This window comes from Nicotiana tabacum, chromosome 11 (assembly GCF_000715075.1).
Source record: "Nicotiana tabacum cultivar K326 chromosome 11, ASM71507v2, whole genome shotgun sequence".
NCBI lineage: Eukaryota > Viridiplantae > Streptophyta > Magnoliopsida > Solanales > Solanaceae > Nicotiana > Nicotiana tabacum.
Genome location: NC_134090.1, coordinates 44,123,492 through 44,135,006, shown reverse-complemented (window position 1 = coordinate 44,135,006; position 11,515 = coordinate 44,123,492).

The window sequence follows — 11,515 nt, the reverse complement described above, 5'->3', positions numbered from 1 at the left end:
GCTCCGATGGACTTCGAGCAAATTCGATGCTATTTGGATTATTATAGATCAGCTAACCAAGTTTGTGCACTTAATTCCTGTGTGCATTACTTATTCTTCAGAGCGGTTAGCTGAGATTTATATCCGAGAGATTGTTCGCCTGCATGGTGTCTTGGTTTGCATCATTTAAGATAGAGGCACTCAGTTTACATCGCAGTTTTGGAGGGCCGTGTAGCGAGAGTTAGGTACTCAGGTTGAGTTGAGCACAACTTTTCACCCTCAGACAGACGGGTAGTCCAAGCACACTATTCAGATATTGGAGGACATGTTGCACTCTTGTGTCCTTGATTTTGGGGGTTTATGGGACCAGTTTTTGCTGCTCGTGGAGTTTGCATACAACAACAGTTATTAGTCGTGTATTCAGATGGCTCCGTATGAGGGTTTGTATGTGGAAAAATCAGAGGACTTAATTTATCGCTATCAAGTCATTTTGGAAGAATGCCTCGAGACCCCGAGGACCTAGAGCCACGACCGAGTCCCCTCCCTCGGGGCTCGTCGAGGCCCGACTCACAGAAGACAGAGGTCGAGGCCAGAACAAAAGGGGAAACTCCCAAGGTAGACGGCTAAGTTTGACAGAGCCGGTCTATCCAGAGCCTACGTCGAAGCGTCGCATCTAGACGTCCCATCTCCATACTTTACAATTAATGCATGTTGTACTATAGCCGAGTTCCTCTCCTATATAATGGGAACCCATGCCACTTTTTAAGGAGCCGATGTTGCTCCAACTATTTTCTCCACAAGATCAATAATATCTCTCTCTTGCTCTCTCTCTAAATCGCTCGTTCTTACTAGCTCGAAGCCACTTTGGCATTTATTAATCTCTCACTTGTTCTTCATCTATTACTTAGTATTGTCCATATAGAGCCTTGTTTAACCATATCTTAACTGTTATCCCATTCCCGACTACCCCCGATAGCTCGAGATCGAGCCCACGTATCGACCTCGAGGTCCCCTATCGACCAGTACGAAGCCAGGGCAGTAAGCTCCTCGGTTTGATTACTGCCTCATTTTAGCTTGCATTTCATAGTTAAACTTCATATTCCTAGCATCATCTGCTCATACAACTAGCATAAAAATAGATCACGTATTTTTAGACTCCCATTTGCAAATTTTATTGTTGTTACCATTTTCACGGTAAACAGTTTGGTGCCCACCGTGGGGCTAACAATAATAGTGATTATTTTCTTATTGGTTCCATCACAAAAATGCAAGTTATCTTTCACACTTTTTGTTGCCCAAGATCTCTTGATTTGAGGTAGAAATGTTTGGCTCGATAAGTAGAGTCGAGAATGACAACCTCGAAAACTACAGGGAGAACGGTGTGGCTGCTCCAGCCACCAGACCGCAACCACAAAATCCTACTGACGTGCTCGGACCAATTCCAGCAGATGCGAAATCACAGGAGGCACGATTGGTCGACGAAACCTCACACACTGATAGGATCGTACAACATGGCGACCGACAGGAAGCGCAAAGAACCCCAGCCTGGGAAGAATATGAAGTTAGTCTTCATATTATTTTTAAAATGTTGCAGACGCAACAGTTGGCCATCGCTCAGTTACAAAGCCATTCGAAGACTCCCAGCACGGCAGCACTGGAAACTGCTCCCCCCGCCGAGCAAGAACCAGAGAAATTAAGCCGTAATGGGTCGGTAGCCGACCCTGCAATAGCAAAGGTACTTTGGGATCTCTCCAAAAGGATTGTATCAGGTTCATGGAAGTTCGTGCAACGGCCATTACCCAAGGAAGCGGCCCCAAGACTAATTTCAAAGAATTCCAAAATGCCAGAACTCCCTAAGTACAACGGGACCTCGGATCCAAACGAAAACATCACCGCTTATATGTGCGCAGGAATAGGCAACAACCCAAAAGATGATGAGATAAAGCTTGTCTTATTGAAGAGGTTCGGGGAAACATTCTCGAAAGGGACCGTGATGTGGCGTCATAACCTAGCGCCCGACCCCATAAACTTGCCTACCGCACCGGCAGACTCCTCTATAAAGGCATACACCAACGCCATCGAAATGACGAGGAGAAAGCCCGACGTATCCAGGACCGAGCAAAGGAAGAATGAAATGCTACAGGGACTCGCACCTCGTTCCCCGATGGGGCAAACGGGATTACCCCTGTTCTCGGATGACTGGGCAATACATGCCTTCACTCAAAGCCTAAACAAAACGAGCCCGATGATTTCAGGGAAGTTCAAACAAAGCTTGATCAGGTACCCAACCAAGACTTGGTCGGATGCCCATACCCGGCAAGGAAACCAATGCCAAATAGAGGGAAATACGCCCGTGAGCCACAGACAGGAGGAATTCCCCGAGATGCAATTTACCTCACGATGAATGAAGAACGGCCCGAGGGCAATATCCTCGAGGAATCATTAACAAAACCAGATTCAATGAGGATGAATGGCTGGCAAGGGAACCTCACCCACCAGAGTAAAATTTCCACATCTCTATACCAAGCATTGTGCTCTCCGTCGGCGAAACTGGGGACGTCAAATGGCTCGGACCAATTCGGTCGAATTCCTCTCAAAGAAATCACAGCGTGGCGTGGGAACTACATAGCAAGTACGACAGCAAGATCGAAGGTAGCCACCAGCTCTGAAGGAAAAATGCCAAGCCGCTTGGCAAAATCACTGCCGAGAACTGACAAGCGATCGAATTCAAGTTCAGTCCCCAGTATGGAAGGCACTCAGGAGGAACGAAACAAGTAGGCCGTAGCGCATCACCACGGAGATGGAAGAACGATGACCCTTTCCAAGAACTTGTAAAAAGGAGAGCAAAATTTCACGTCACCGGAGAAAGGCAGGCCTGGGGCTATACCCCCAGGGATGCCCCTACATTCAGCAAAGAGGGTACCGAGACCTCATCTCGATGAACCGGTAACCTTCTTCCTTACTCGATCCATTTTTTGATAAAACATGTGCTCATGAGTTCAGGTGACTTGACCAACATTGTCGGATCGCCGGGTCGAAATGCGACCACCTCTCGAATCCTTGGCGAACTCCAAACGGAGATCGCTACAGTAAGGGGGAAAGACCATTCCCCCCAGTACGACATGACTGGCACAGACCGGAATGCTAAGTTCCATATCAGCAAAGGAGGCACAAGGCACAGACGCCTTATCCAGATGGCCACGAGCGCATCGCTTGAGGACAGGGCCGCCCCCGCTTCACCAAAAGGACGAAAATTCCATGCAAAGGACGGAATTAAAACCATCGGCGGGAAGCAATACGCCACAAGGGGAAATCCCGCATCACATGACGCATCGCCGGCACTAATATCTCCACTCTCAAAAGAGCCGGAGGGTAAGCGAAACACATCATCGGCTAAGCCCAATTAAAAATAGTAGAGAGCTGTACTAGAATCCGCACCCCGAAATGGCGGGAATATAAAAAACCTCGAAACATCACCTATACATCCCGCGGTAAAGAAAAACTACCTCCCTCCTTCGTTATTTTTCACTACCCTGTATGCAGACACTAGGTCAGGGCGTTCGGAGGATCTAACTCTACCCAGAGACCTCAAGGCCATAACATAAGCCGTCGTGCTTTTCCCCCTCGGCTGGACTTCCGCCACAAAGAGGGTTTCGCCAGCAACGTACTTAGCGGAGCAACGTACCCCTGAGAAGGATCCGCCAAGATCATGTTGATACCCAATTTTTCCTCAAACTATTTTTTAAATTTGCATATATGCCTTCAAAATCACTTTTTACAATAATTGGTATTTTTCAATAATTTTTCATATTATTATCAATTTATTTTCTAATTTATTCTGTACTTTATATCCAATAATTATTCATAAATTACATTACAAATAATTTCAAAGTATCTCTTAGCTCAATATATCATTTTTAATCCTATTAGTATTTAATTATTTAACAAATTGGCCAATTTCGCAGTGTTTGGCTATAATTACAATAATTTTGTAATTATTGCCTAATTGTACACTTTATACTATTTTAATTCAATAATCGGTCCTTTTGTATTTTAAATATTAGTTAAATACCTTAATTTCACCTATTTAGCTTTAATTTTATTTTATCTAATTATTAGCTATTTTTATTAATTATTTATCTAATTTTAATTGGGTATTTAACAGTTAGCCATTCCCTATTTAAATTCTAGCCTAAATCCAACCGGACCCCTAACCCAATTAAATAACCCACCAGACCCTAGCCCAAACCAAAACCATACACGACCCAATCCCTGGTCCTGTCTGGACCGTTGATCAAATATAATTAACGGTCTAGATTCCACCATACCATAGTAAACCCTAATGACCACCCCTCATATCTCATTTCCCCCCTCTCATTCTATCTCAACAGGTCTCTCTATCTCCCTCTCTCTATCTTTGGTTCTCTCTATAACCTTCTCCTCTCCCCTCCTCTCTAATGGACCTTGTCCACCTTCTCCGGCCACCTCCCTCGCCGAAAACCATGGCCCCTCATCATCTCCTGGCCCCTGCTTCACCCCTCACCGGTTTGACACTGCCCTAAGGTCCTCAGGTGAACCTGGAGTGGTTCAACTCCCACCCATGGTCCTTCATGCCATTTTTCGGCCACCTCATGCTGTTGTAGTAAGATCTATGACTTTTCCGGCTAAAACCGGTAATCCTTTGAGGTTTTCTCATTTTCTCTGGGTTATCTGAAACCCTAACTCTTAAGATTTTCCAATTTTCTTTTATATCTATCTTAGATCTGTGTATACTATTAGCTTTTGTTGTTTTCCTTAATGGTTTTTTTCCGATTGTTTCTAAAGTAACTCTTCATCTTCGAACTAGGGTTTTTAAACACCTTTTCAAAACGCTTCTTTCTTCTGATTTTTTGTATTAATCCGCGAGTCTCTATGGTTAAAGTGCTTGTTTAAGTTTTCTCCTCTATTCGAGTTATTCTGTTGAAAACCCTAATTTCGTCTCTTAAACTTCTTAGATCTGTACATATTTGAGAAGGATCGAACTTATTTTTACTTGTTTCATGGAAAATCTCTTGATTTTTGAATGGCTTGTCATCTTCCTAAACTAGGGTTTCTGAAAAAACTTTTTCCAAACGCTTTTTGGTTTTAAGTGCTTAACCCCCTGTGTCTATGTGTTTTGACTGATTTTGTTGAGTTCTTCCTTGACCCTAACTAGCCTATGTCAAAACCCTAATTTTTTAGGGTTCTTCGTTTGTTTTTTGTGTATTAGTGTGACTTACTAATTCTCATGTTTCTTTTGAGTTCTTGTGATTTGTTGTGATTGCCTTGCCTTGATATGCTTCTACTGAGTTTCTCAGCCTAGACTTACACCAATTCTATATGTTTGTGTTCGTCTTGACTGTTTGCATCAAGACTCGCATCTTTCTCACTGATTTAGTATCGTTTGATCTTCATGTTTTGCTGGAGTTGTGTGCCAATTCTTGACTACACATATCTTGCTCTATTTATATGTTAAACATGCTGACTCTTTTGCATGACTTTCTCTTTGATTGATTCTGAATTCCTTATTACTTAGTGTGATTTGAACATTTTCCTTTAGACCCCCCGACCCATACCTTTCTACTTCATTTGATTAGTTGCTTGCCTTAATTAATTCTCCCTTGCCTTGTCTGCATTGTACTTAATTCTTACTGATTGTTTCCGTAGTTTGAAAACTTTCTGAACCTAGCCTTAATTACATTTCTATACTGGTACTATTTTGAAATCTTTCCTTATTTGTTATACTCCAGCCGTGTATGATTTTTTTCCTTACTTGTCACCTACTCTTTTCCATTTACACTGACTCCCTCAATCAAAGGGAGATTCGAACTATTTTTTTATACTAAGTTCTATAATTACTGAAGAATTGATTCTTGCATATTCTAACTAGTTTTCAAACTACTATATAAATGACTCTCTTCTATAGTCTTAAAACACGAACAATAGTTTAGAATACACTCACACACCCAAACTCTCTCTTCTTTCTCTGCTACTTGTGCTAACTGCTTGTCTAGCGGGCTGAAAGCCAAGGCTAGACTGTGGAACTCTACTTGCTTTACTTTCTACACTTTACTTCCTTAACTCTTATGTTCCTAGTTCAATTCTGAAACTCAAATCTATGTGCTCCCTGTCTAATAATCCATGTCTCCTTCTGCATTAATTTAATGGCTTATGTGTTTAATTGCCATTCTTGTTTACTGTGTTATTCAGTATGCTTAAGTTTTGCCCTCTCTTGTTCAAGTGTATAATCAGCATGTCTGGGTCTCACTTGTCTTGTATGATACTGGGCCAGCATGTTTACTTGAGTTCTTGTTTATTCCCCTCCCCTCGATTAATATGCCCATAGACTCCTAATGTATTTGATTAACACTAAGTAGCATGACTAACTCTATGTAATAGACCCCTTCCCTATAATCCAGCATGTCTACTGTTTTCTTACATTTTTCTACTACTATTCTGCCATAACCCCCCTGACCCCCAACACTTTATAAGCATGCGTTTGTGACACCCAGTCACTATGTGATCCTGAACCCTTCCCCCTACACCTACTGAGTAACTCTGTTAAGCTCCTGGCGTGAACACTTTGTGATAAACTATTGTTGTGACTATTTAAGTTCTATAGTACTTCTCTGGTGTTAACCTGTGCGAAAATATGCTTTCACATATGAACTACTTGTCCCAATTCCTCCTTTCCCTGTTTGTGTTTGAACTATGTATGTTGATTTGGTCTTGAGTTGCAGATTGTCCTGTTTCTTTTCTTCTCCAAACTATTTTTTTCACTAAGGCAAACTCTTCTTTTGCTTTTTTTCAAAACTTATTTCAAACTAATCATTGTAAAAATTGTTTCCAACTCAACTCTTTTAGACTTATGTCAAGCACTTTCACCTTAGTCTTAGACCACTAGGTTCTGCCCCTTTTGTGTGAGCCTTGGTTTGGGACCCTTGAGCTCCCTCTAAACTTGGACACACAAAAGTTGGCCCTTCCACACTGCACTTACTCGGTCTTGGTTGTGAAATCTGGGTGTGAGCACTGCTCGGGATCCCTTGAGGTCCTTAGGGAACTCTGACACACTAGATATGAGAAAGACTATGGAATAATCTTGGCACTTGAGGTTATTTATTATATAACTCAAGGAGGAAGTCCTAATCAGGTGTTGAAGGTTTGGGCTTGTTTTCAGGCTCTCTATAGTGTAACTTTTATTTTTCTTATGTAATTCATTTCAGTATTGGTCTGTAATAATATATTGATAACAAGTATTGGAGATGACTAGTGAAAAGGGATGGGGTAAATATGCCTGCTATAGTTGTTAAGGGTAGAAAACATGTTATTAGGTTTATATTCCTAATTGTGCAATATAAACCATGCTTAGGATTCATACATGCATTAGAAATCATGCTCTTAGGTCCCATGTTTATTGTTTCGGCATGTGCATCCTTACAAAATCATGTGTTAAAATCTGCGAATAACTTGCACTTTACCATTATGTTATGCGCTACCATGTGCACTTAAAGATCCTTCCTTATGATAAAAACAACACTAATAAATATGACATTTCCATATCTTCTGCATATTCTAAAAGTACGTGATACTTATGCATTTAGAAAAATCCTACTCAGGTCCTGCATATACATCACTATGAATTTTTGTGCATTAGATATCATTATTTTAGAATTGCATTCACATCCGCTTAGGCATCTCTAATTTATTTATTAAAAAAATAGATTAACCTAGCTGGTATTAATTTTGGAATTCTGAACATTTAGAACAACATGTTTAGTAATACAATTCAAACAGTCTTCTCTAAGTAACCATAATAACTGGAACACTCTTTGACACCTAGGCAAGCCTTAGGTGCTAAATTTCTCAAAACTGGAAATATGCTTCTTTATGTATGCTGCTTAATTATCAACTGTTAGATTCAGTAGGCAAGCCTGATTCAGACTTCTTTTATGAGTCATGTAATAAATCTGATTCTGCTGTTGTCACTTAGATACCATGCATAGGATCTGAATGTGGACCTTATTTGTGTATGAGTCGTGCTGTCTATGTGCATTACTTGAGGAGGTATAACTGAACCTTCTATCTATTTTCTGTGTTTTCCCCCTAAATGCAGTCCTATGTATTCTTATTTGTCGTCTAGTATTTTTCCTTTAAACCTGAGGGTCTTCCTAGCACCCCCCTTTTATAGGATATGAGTCCTAAATTCCTCCAGGACTGATAGGACGGGACAGGTAACAGCATGCAATAGGGGTCGAGACCAACCTTCGCTTTAACTACTTTCACGGGGCGGGAAAGGGTAGATATGGATATGATGACAGGTCTGTTAATACCATGTGTAGCTCTTTGAGGTATGGCACACCGGGTATTGCATTGATGTGATCCATAATATAAACAAACCTAGGACACCCCCTTTGCATTCTCGAATATGCTTAGATTGTAACTCTTTCAAAATCTCGCTTTTCACTGATTTATTTTTCAAACACTTGTGTATTTAAACTTAAATCCCCTACTATTAGAGCCATACTTGCTTATTAGCTAACTGTACAAATTCACAAAAACTGTTTGGCCGGGAATCAGACTAGTAGATCCTGAGAGGTGCCTAACACCTTCCCCTTGGGATAAATTCAAGCTCTTACCCTATCTCTGGTTATCAAACGTAGTTATAAATAATAGGTGCCCTAACGCACCTTAAATTGTTAGGTGGCGAATCTTCAAACTACAAACCCCCTTTCCCAAAAGGAAAGAGTTTTCCCAACAAAATGTCATAAACCCGATTCCGCGAAGGAAAAAGGGGCGTGACAGATCATAGGCCTTCTTCTGCAATCAAACGATGAAGGGCACCTCCCCTGGAGGCACTGTCTGCTCGGAACGACCGGGGAACGGCAGACTGAGTTTTGATAAGGAATCATGTACCAGACCAAACGGTCCAAGGAGCCTCGCCCGTGGGGCCGAGCTCACAACAATGAAAGGATGTGTATTTATGCAAAGTAATAAAAGGATATCTTTCAGCATCTCATAATAAAAAAAGGAAATTTCAATATACTCTCGGCAGGGATCCCTCCACCAAATGCGTCCTGAAGTACTTGGAGACTTAGCGTCAACAATTTGGCACGACCCCAGGGTTGGAACTCCAGGCTCGTAAGGCCCCAATAAGGCAACTCCAAGCTCACGAATAACGACCTTCGAGCCTAACCAAACTCGATGACTCAGAGACTGTCGTCAATCGCCATGCACTGGAAAACTCGCAACTGTAATACCCCGAGCGGGCAAACTCGGTATAACCAGATCTATTCTACATAGCAACATAAACTGTACGACCTCAACAGGCATGACAAACTGTAAGACCTCAACAGGCATGACAAATTGTAAGACCTCAACAGGCATGACAAACTGTAAGACCTCAACAGGCATGAAAATTTTGTAAGAGCTTACTACAGGCGTAAAACTTAATCCCGACGTTTAGGCTATATGTCGCATTTGTAAAAACCCCGAAAGGGCATACTCTCGATCTAGACGCCTAAACTATTACTTGGGATCAAAAATGGCTCTGGCCAAACACATATGACTACGGTCAAAATGGCTGCACCAACCAAACTAACGCGACTCAGGGACGCCCGACTGTTGCTATCAAAATCGCACGTCATAACTTTGAATATACTTAAAAAAGAACCGGTTAAAATAAGCTTCCCTTAGCAGGCAAACGAGCTTTGACCATGTCAGCTCCAAAACACAAGGCATCGAGCTACTCGGCCTACAAGCTAAGAACCTTACGAGGTGCACAAACATCGCCGCTAATGACTTGAAATCAAGGTTCTTCCAGAACCGACGATGGGTCAGGCAGAATTACTTCAAAAAGACCTTATCGAGAGGAAAACAAATGCTACAAAATGCCCACGGTAAAAAGCATAAGAGCCAGTGTCGCCAGCAAAACAAGCCTCCGGGCCACACACTAAAAGGTCTCAACGACCAAACAAAGTAAGAGCCACTGTCGCCAGCTTAAAATATGAAAACTTGAGGATTCAAATGACTCGAGTCATAATCCGATTCGGAGACCGGATCCAAAATAGTTAACTACACATGCCTAAGGGCACGATGGAAGCTCCATATTCACCAGCAAGCCTCCGGGCCACACACTTGAAAGGTCACTTCGACCCGAAGCACAAAAGCTATCGCCATCCACCTATACGGGCACAAAAGAACTTGAGGGTCAATTAAAGCTCGAGTCGCAACGCGACTCGGAGACCGAACCCAAAATAGTTGAAACAGCAAATGCCCAAGGGCAAGAAATAAGAACAATTACTGTCCACCCACACAAGCACAAAAGATCGAAGTTTAAGCAAGCTCGAGTCAAGGCTTGCCTTGGGGACTAAGCCTAAACAGCTGGGCAAAACGTAGAGGCCCCAACTCCTACTCACGTCGAAATCGCACTTAAGAGCCTCCGGGCCTACCGTATTAGCTCTGGGCACATGAGGCTCCCGCTAAACACCGAAACAAGCCCGCCTGGTCAAAATCAATGCAGAAGAAATAAAGCTTCATGTTTTCTCTTATTTTACATATGTAAAAGGCGCACCCTCCATCTACAAAAATGCTCTACAAGTATTAAAATACAATGCGGAAAAATAGCAAAGTCTACACTCCGCTCCAAAAGGCTACAGCCTGCCAGCCCCAGATTCGATCACCGTGACGTCAGCAAGAAGTGACCGAGCATCGCGCTCGTCCGCCCTTTCTCGAGACAATTCCTCCGGGAGAACAAAGAGCCTAACGCTGATCTCCTCGAATACCTCTCTTCGGATCTGCAACGAACATATTCCTCGATGCTTTTCTCACGGTCGAGGGCCCGCTTCAGCTCAGCTTGGGCATAAGCAACATCCTTCATAAGAATCGACATCTTCTGCTTAGCCTTGGTTCGGCTTAATGCTGCTTCAGCCTGAGCATCGATTATCTCTACCCTGATCTTTGAGAGATCGGACTCGAGTTACCCAATCACATCTGCTTGAACTATAGCGTTGTCATGAGCTAAGTGGAGTTGGGCCTTGAAGGTAGGAACTTTGTCCAAGTCACCTCTCTCCCATAAAGCTTGAGCCCGCACCTGAGCCCGTAATTCACCGCAAGCATTCCTGACGCATTCAGTATTGCCCTTAAGGTACTCCAAGGCCTCTGTCTTTTCCTGCAGCTAAGACAGGAAAAAGGGTTAACCTTAAGGGTCAAAAAGAGTGAAATGTGTACTACGAAAGGTTACCTGCTCCATCAAATAGCTCTCATAATTCGGGCTCTGGAATGACTCATATCACCAATGCAGCAACTCAACCTCCTTCTCCTCGCTAAGGAGCCTAAGGGACTCACCCTCGTCCAGAACTTTCCGAAGCCTAGCCCCTGAAGGAGCAGCTCAGACCTGAGTCTATCAAAGGCCTGCAAAAGGAAAACTTGATAAAGAAAGGAAGGCATGAAATACAGAAGAGTTGCGCCAGAACTTACCACGAAGTGAAGCCGTCGGACTTCCTCGAAGGCAGAGCACACT